At 36.0% G+C, this 6,622-nt stretch overlaps 1 pseudogene; it reads left to right on the top strand.

The window, feature by feature from the left end:
* The first annotated feature begins 254 nt into the window (after positions 1 to 254).
* LOC149530787 (carbamoyl phosphate synthase small chain, chloroplastic pseudogene) lies at positions 255 to 1,015 on the top strand (annotated as a pseudogene).
* Positions 1,016 to 6,622: the final 5,607 nt, after the last annotated feature.

The following is a 6,622-nucleotide window of genomic DNA, read 5'->3' as shown; positions in this document are numbered from 1 at the left end:
AGCCTGGCCAAGTGTTTGGATCAGTTTTTAAGGCCAGGCAATGGACCTCTTGGCACAAATTTGATAGTTTGATAAAAAGTGATAAAGTGAGTTTTAAATGATCAGTCAAGGATCAAATTTGATTCCAATCAGTATTGGGTTCAAAAGGCTAGTTTGAGAAGTCAGGTGTTTGAAAAGAATTTTTTTTTAGTTGGACCCACTTTGGGGCCCGACTAAATTCATTAGAATTGTGATAGGGGATGTAATAAGTGTCAATGCAAGAATTTCTTCTAGATGGATTGGGGATTTTTAACCTAAGCAATTGTGTCTCAAATTGGAGATCAACAGATTCCCTACCAGAGTATTTAACAAAGCGAAATGTTATGGGCATATATGATGTGGATACTTGTGCAATCACTCAAAGATTAAGGGAGGTAGGAGGTCTTATAGGAGTTCTGAGCAGTGATTCTTCAAAATCTGACAATGAATTTTTTATCATGGCTCACCAATGGGACATTATAGGAAAGGATTTGATTCAAGATGTCACATGTATACAACCATATGAGTGAAACGATACAACATGTGAAGAATGTAATTTTAACACAGATGGAAATTACATGTTGTTGCATATGACTTTGGGATAAAACATAATATCCTTGGATGGTTAGCTTCATATGGTTGCAAGGTCATTGTTGTGCCTTGCAAATGGCTATATTCAAAAGTCCTGAAGCTGAGGCCTAATGGTGTATTGTTCAGTAATGGGCCAGGCGACCCTTCTATAGTATCTTATGCTGTAGAAAATGTTAAAAATGTGCTTAGTAAAGTTCCAGTATTTGGAATTTGTATGGGACATCAGATTTTTAGCCAAGCATTAGGGGGTAAAACTTTCAAGATGAAATTTGGCCATCATGGAGGCAATCATCCTATGTGAGATCTACAGAGTGGGAGAGTTGTTATGAGTGCCCAAAATCACAACTATGCAATTGATCCTGCTACACTTCTAGAAGGTGTAGAAGTGACAATTTTTATTAAATGATGGAGACACTTTTTGAAAACACAAAGGGAAGCCACTCAATTTACATGGAAAGCATAAACAACATTTAGTAAGATTCTTAAGAAATGATAGATAGGAAGGAATTGTCATAAGAAGCTGGTTCTTTGTTATTGTTAGATCAGATTGATTTGTGCTACTTGAACTTTATCCCCTTTTGTGTTCTTAACTTAATCTTAATGGCTTCTGATGGTAAAGAGGACTATGGGTTTCCTACTGAGATGTCCTTGAATTATAAGTCATTTGGGCCTACACCTACTTCTAGTTGGCAATCTACCATTGTAGATACATCAGCCATTGGAGGTAGAAGATTCAAAGTTGCAAAAAATGGTTCAAAGAAGAAGGGTGATTTGAAACACAAGCCTCCACGTGATGGGAGATGCCATGGTCAAAAGATAGCAACCATTGCAAATGGAGCTCACACACATTTTAAAGTAAGAATGCAGCCACAAAAAGAAAGATGAAACCGTTCCAAGATCACGTCCCAAGTGGTAGCCACAGTAAAGGGACCCTGACACTAGGAAAATCATGCCAATAGTAGTAGCATGGGTGGAGCACAACCAGAGGCATTTGAGAAAAAGAATAGCCCAAGCATGTAAAGGGGACAAGCATCATGCAATCTACTAAGGAAAGCCAACACTAAGCACCAAAAGGTAAAAGACAAGCAACCACAACTTGCAACAAATACTTCATGCATAAGAAAGAGAGCCATGTCTAAAGAAGACCATGCAATAGGAAGCCGCCAATCCAAGGATACTCATGAGTGTGAAGCTGGAACACACATGAGTTGTAAGGGAAGCCACCAAATTTTCTTTCGTTAGGATGAAACTTGTAATAAGCCGCAGGTAGAAGATGGAGGGAGGTGTCTCTTGAAAGAGAAAGCACCCTGCAGTGATTCAAAGAGGCACATCATGCTGGTAGAAAAGAAAGCAAATCAAAAGTGAGAAGCTCACACCCAGGCAGGGAGTAGTCAACACCATGGATAGAAGAGGTAGCTGCAAGAGGAAGCATAATCCCACACATAGGCAGGGGAGTTTTAAAAATAAAAACCACTTAGAACAAAGGGGCTCAGCGATCTAAAGCAGAGTAGAAAAGGATGCTCACACACACCATTAATAAGGGAAGACTCCACTCAGGCCCTTCGTGCTAGTCTAAGCCACAGATCAAGGGATGAGGATAAATTTTTAGGGGTGTTGTCTAACAAAAAGAGCATCGTCAAATCAATGAAAAATGCCAAGTAGCATATAGAAGCCGCAGATCCAAGAAATGGATGTCGTAGGCAATAAAGAAGACCTCACGCAAGTCACAGAGGCTTTGTTTCCATGCCATGAGATATACCTTTAATCCCACATGGTTCCTATGCACATACTCATAAGTTTTTAAATACCAATCAACTCACAATATAAATTTTCTATGAGAAATGGCCACACAAGGCAGAAGCTCATGTGTGGAGGGGCCCGCGGGAGTTTAGAGTCAAATTTATTTTGACTCGTGAAAGCATGAAGCCAAATTCAAAAGTCTCCAGGATCACGCTCAAGCACATGAGGGTAAGATGATTTCAAAGCATGCCTAATCTTACGCTCAACTCATATGAGTGGAGGTTAAAATGTAAAGGCTTCCGATGATATGCTAAAGCAAGCATCCCGTATGGACGTGAACCAATTTTTGAATGCCTCTGGGGATATGGTGATGTGTAAGAGTGTAAAGGGCATTTAATGTATGGACGTAAAGGAGGTTCAAAATTGAGAATCATATGAACGTAAAGAAAAAATTAAAGTAGGTCGATGCTATGGGGAAATAAGGATATGGGAGATAACACATGTGTGCATGAGGGCGTAAAGAGATATTCAAGGGTTCATGATTCTATGGATGATGAATAAAATATTAATATATCACCCAGTGTAGGCACATAAAAGGAAATGAAATTAGTGGAAGCTTGTGAATGTATAAGCATAAAGGCATTTCAAAGACTTTTAATTCAAAGGATTAATATAGAGAATTAATTAATTAATATTAATTAATTAATTAAAGATATTTCAAATGAAAGATGGCAAATGAGGAGCAGACAAGTGGTAGGGAAAATTGAAAATAAAATGAAATTCAAAGATTTCAATGTCTGATATTTTCAAATAGAAGATTTGAATAAATCTAAAAAGTTTATATAGTTCAACTATGTAAATTTTTAAATTTTTGAATTTTAATGCCTGTTCATAGTTGAGGAGCCTATTTTTCAAACTGCCATTACAAGGGCATTTTTTGTCTGAAATAGGCAATATAATATACCATTGGAACTAGGAGAAGTTGAATTCTTTAGATTTGGGATTAGATTTTGCACAGCAATCCACAAGCTCAAGTTATTAGCAGTTTTGTAATTCCTAGAGCATTCTCAGTGGAATGAGCAGAATTTAGCATGAAGCATTGGGATCAGATAAAAGAAAGATATGAAGGCTTGGTGAAGTCTGGATGTGAAGAAAATTGATTCTAAATGGTTTTCTTGGCTTTTAGAAGTCATTTTTAAACTGATTTTCATTTTTACCATGGGTAAAGAGTAGGCATGAAATCAGTTACCTCTTAAATCAGATATTTGAGATATTTTGTGCTTGTAGAGGCCTAATGGTGAAGATTTGATTCACCAGTTGAGGGGAGAGATTAGAGAGTTTTTTTTAACCTGTTGAGAAGGTTTTCCAAGTGGATAGATGTCATGTTTAGATCAGATTTGGGAATGAACTCTTCTCCTATATCTTTCTTCCTTCTTCTCTTTTGTAAAAGTTGGCAATTTTCTCTAGGTAATACCAGTAGGGTTCCAGTGTTTTATTGTCAAACCATTCTTTTAGCACATTCTCTCTTGTATGAACAGCATTAAGAAGGTTAATACAGATAGTTCAGATCTGTTATGTTGTTTCATGTTTTTCATTTCATGCATATGACTATATAATTCAACGAAATAATACAAAGTGTAGAAGAATTTCATTAGTTTCATTATGATTCTTATCTCCAATCTTAGTGAATTTTCAATGTTTTATGATATTTGAACAAAGAGCTTAGGTCATAGTTGTAGTCCCTTAAGGCTATGTGTTGTTTTATTATTACTTGTGACTCAAAGAGTTATGTAAATGCTTCAGGCTATCAACAGGGTTGCAAGTTTATTAAGAAGGATTTCATTTAAGAATGAGATTCAGATTGAACATGGATATCTATTTACAAGGTGAATGGATAGATCATATATCTGAAGATACAAATAAGTCTCAGATATCTACATGTATGTGATTAATTCATGGAATTTCCCAATAGATAAGGCACTTATCATTTATAGGATCACTTGTTCATGCTACTACATATTAGGGGTTTTGTTGAATTCAAAATCTTTTAATCAAATCAGTTCAATTTTTCATGTCTTGTAATGGGCTGAAAAGGATTAACGCTCACTCAACTTATGAGATTCATAGATTTGCATTCAACTACTGTAGATTTGTGTCACTTCATGAGTTATTATGAGATACAAGGGTCCTCATCTACTTAATAGATTTAGGGATATGTTTTTGCAATGGTACGGTATCATTTGAATCTGAGGTCTACCCACCTAGGTTTAGTAGAGCCTGAAGTAGAAGAAGGGTCAAGCCTTATAGTTGGCCCTATGTCTGAAATGATATGTTGAGAATGGGAGTTAGCTAACCCTAGATATGTCATATTCTCATGGGGATAATTGAAAACCCTCCAGCATTTTCAAACACCAACACCTCTAATTGTGGAGTTACTGATGAGTGGCCTACAAGCCCAAGAATCTAAACTGCATATCCCTTACTATCAAAGTTTCTTCTACTATGAAAGGAAAAAAAAATGAATCCAAGTAAATTGCTTATAATAGCAAAAGCGTTAGTCATACTATTACAGACCAAAGAACCCAACTTAATTGGGAAAGCTATCTCTCAATCCTCCTATAGTAAATTATCCTTAACAACAGAGAATAGTTGCCTGTAAATCTCACCTAAAACAAAGCAATCCAAAGCATATCATAGAATTTTTATATGTTCCTCTTCATATCCACCTATTCTCAAGTAAGTAAACTTGGGAAAGTAAATAACATTCATATTGTTGAATCAACCTTTGGGCTTTGAAGGATGACCTAGGCATTGGTGTTTTCTTCAAGGCTATATACACATTTTCAATTAACACATCATGAACTTTCTAAAAGTTCTCTAGTGCTTTATCCTTTTTCAGCAGAGGGAAATATTGGTACATTATTATTTCTTCACTCCAGACTCCATGAGGAAGAGGGGTAAGGTCACAAACATAGGCAATACAATAAGTCAAGTAGGAAGCCATATAGAAATTTTCCCTAGACTCTTTGGCATGCTTAAGCTATGTCCTTAGTGAACTGGTGATAATCTCTACCCAGTCCATCCATTATTCTCCCTTCAAAATAATTTCTATATATCTGTACATCCATTCCTCAAAAAGGAGAACATCAGCAGAACATTTGACTCTATGCAATAACACCACAAGGTCATGAATATGAGGCTTAAGGTGATCTTTAGTGATAACTTTGGGTAGCCTAGAACCTCTGCCATACATGGTCTCAGTCCATTTCCTAGCCAAGGTATTGCAAAATTGGTTTGTAGTTTCTTGATATTTGGCCAGGGCTTGAACAAGGGAGAATGCAACAAAAGTGCCTTCGGGAAAATGCAATATAGAAGTGATAGTGTCTCTTGAAATTGAAATCATGATTTCACCATCTTTGCTTACAATAAATTTTCTCCTAACATCATAGTGGTCAATACACATTTGGAGCAACTCAGGACTTCAAAAGAGATGGGGAAAAGATGCGGCTTCAAGTAGTCCATTGGTTAGAACTTCCATGCACCCTTTCTATTTATCAGCATACTCAAGGAAATTTTCTTGCAAGTTCTCTACCTTAACACCCTCTAAATTTTTATCACTTATGATAGGCTTTCTACATTCCAGACTTGAAACATTGCCAAAGAAATGCAAAAGAGACTTCATCCTTAATCAAAATAGCAAGACTTCAAACTGATTTTCTTGAAAAACACAAAGATTGTAGAACAAAAATAAGGATTTCTATGTTTCTCACCTATAATTTTCTGAAAAACAATGATTTTCCCTTCCTTTTGTAACAATTTCTTCTCCAAACTTTCAACTCTTTCCATGATAAACAAAAAAAGAAAGCCAAGTTCATTTTAAGAAGGAAAAGCACTTACGTGCATAAGTACAAGCTCATTATAGGGCATTAACAAAAAATCACTCCTTGTTAAAGATCGCATGTTTGAAAGCCTTGTGATATGACCATTTCATTTAATAATTCCCCTTTTCAGCTATACCAATAATGATTAGTTTTATTGCAACATCGCATCTCTTTTTCGACTGTAGATTTTCCACTTTTTCTCATAATGATGATTTTTGCATTGGGAATAAAAATATCCTTTAAATCATCACTCTCTAACATAACCATCAATGCCTTACAAAATGACAATGCATCATACACCATAATCCAATTTCAACAAGATGACTCTACTGTTGAATGACTTTGAACTACTTTGAACTAAGGTTCAAAGTGGTTCAAAGTGATTCAGAAGA

Source organism: Cupressus sempervirens, chromosome 11, assembly GCF_028749045.1.
Source record: "Cupressus sempervirens isolate cs-2001-9-10 chromosome 11, ASM2874904v1, whole genome shotgun sequence".
Classification (NCBI taxonomy): Eukaryota; Viridiplantae; Streptophyta; class Pinopsida; order Cupressales; family Cupressaceae; genus Cupressus; species Cupressus sempervirens.
Note: the sequence above shows the minus strand (reverse complement) of the source record. Positions and strands in the feature narration are given on the sequence as shown.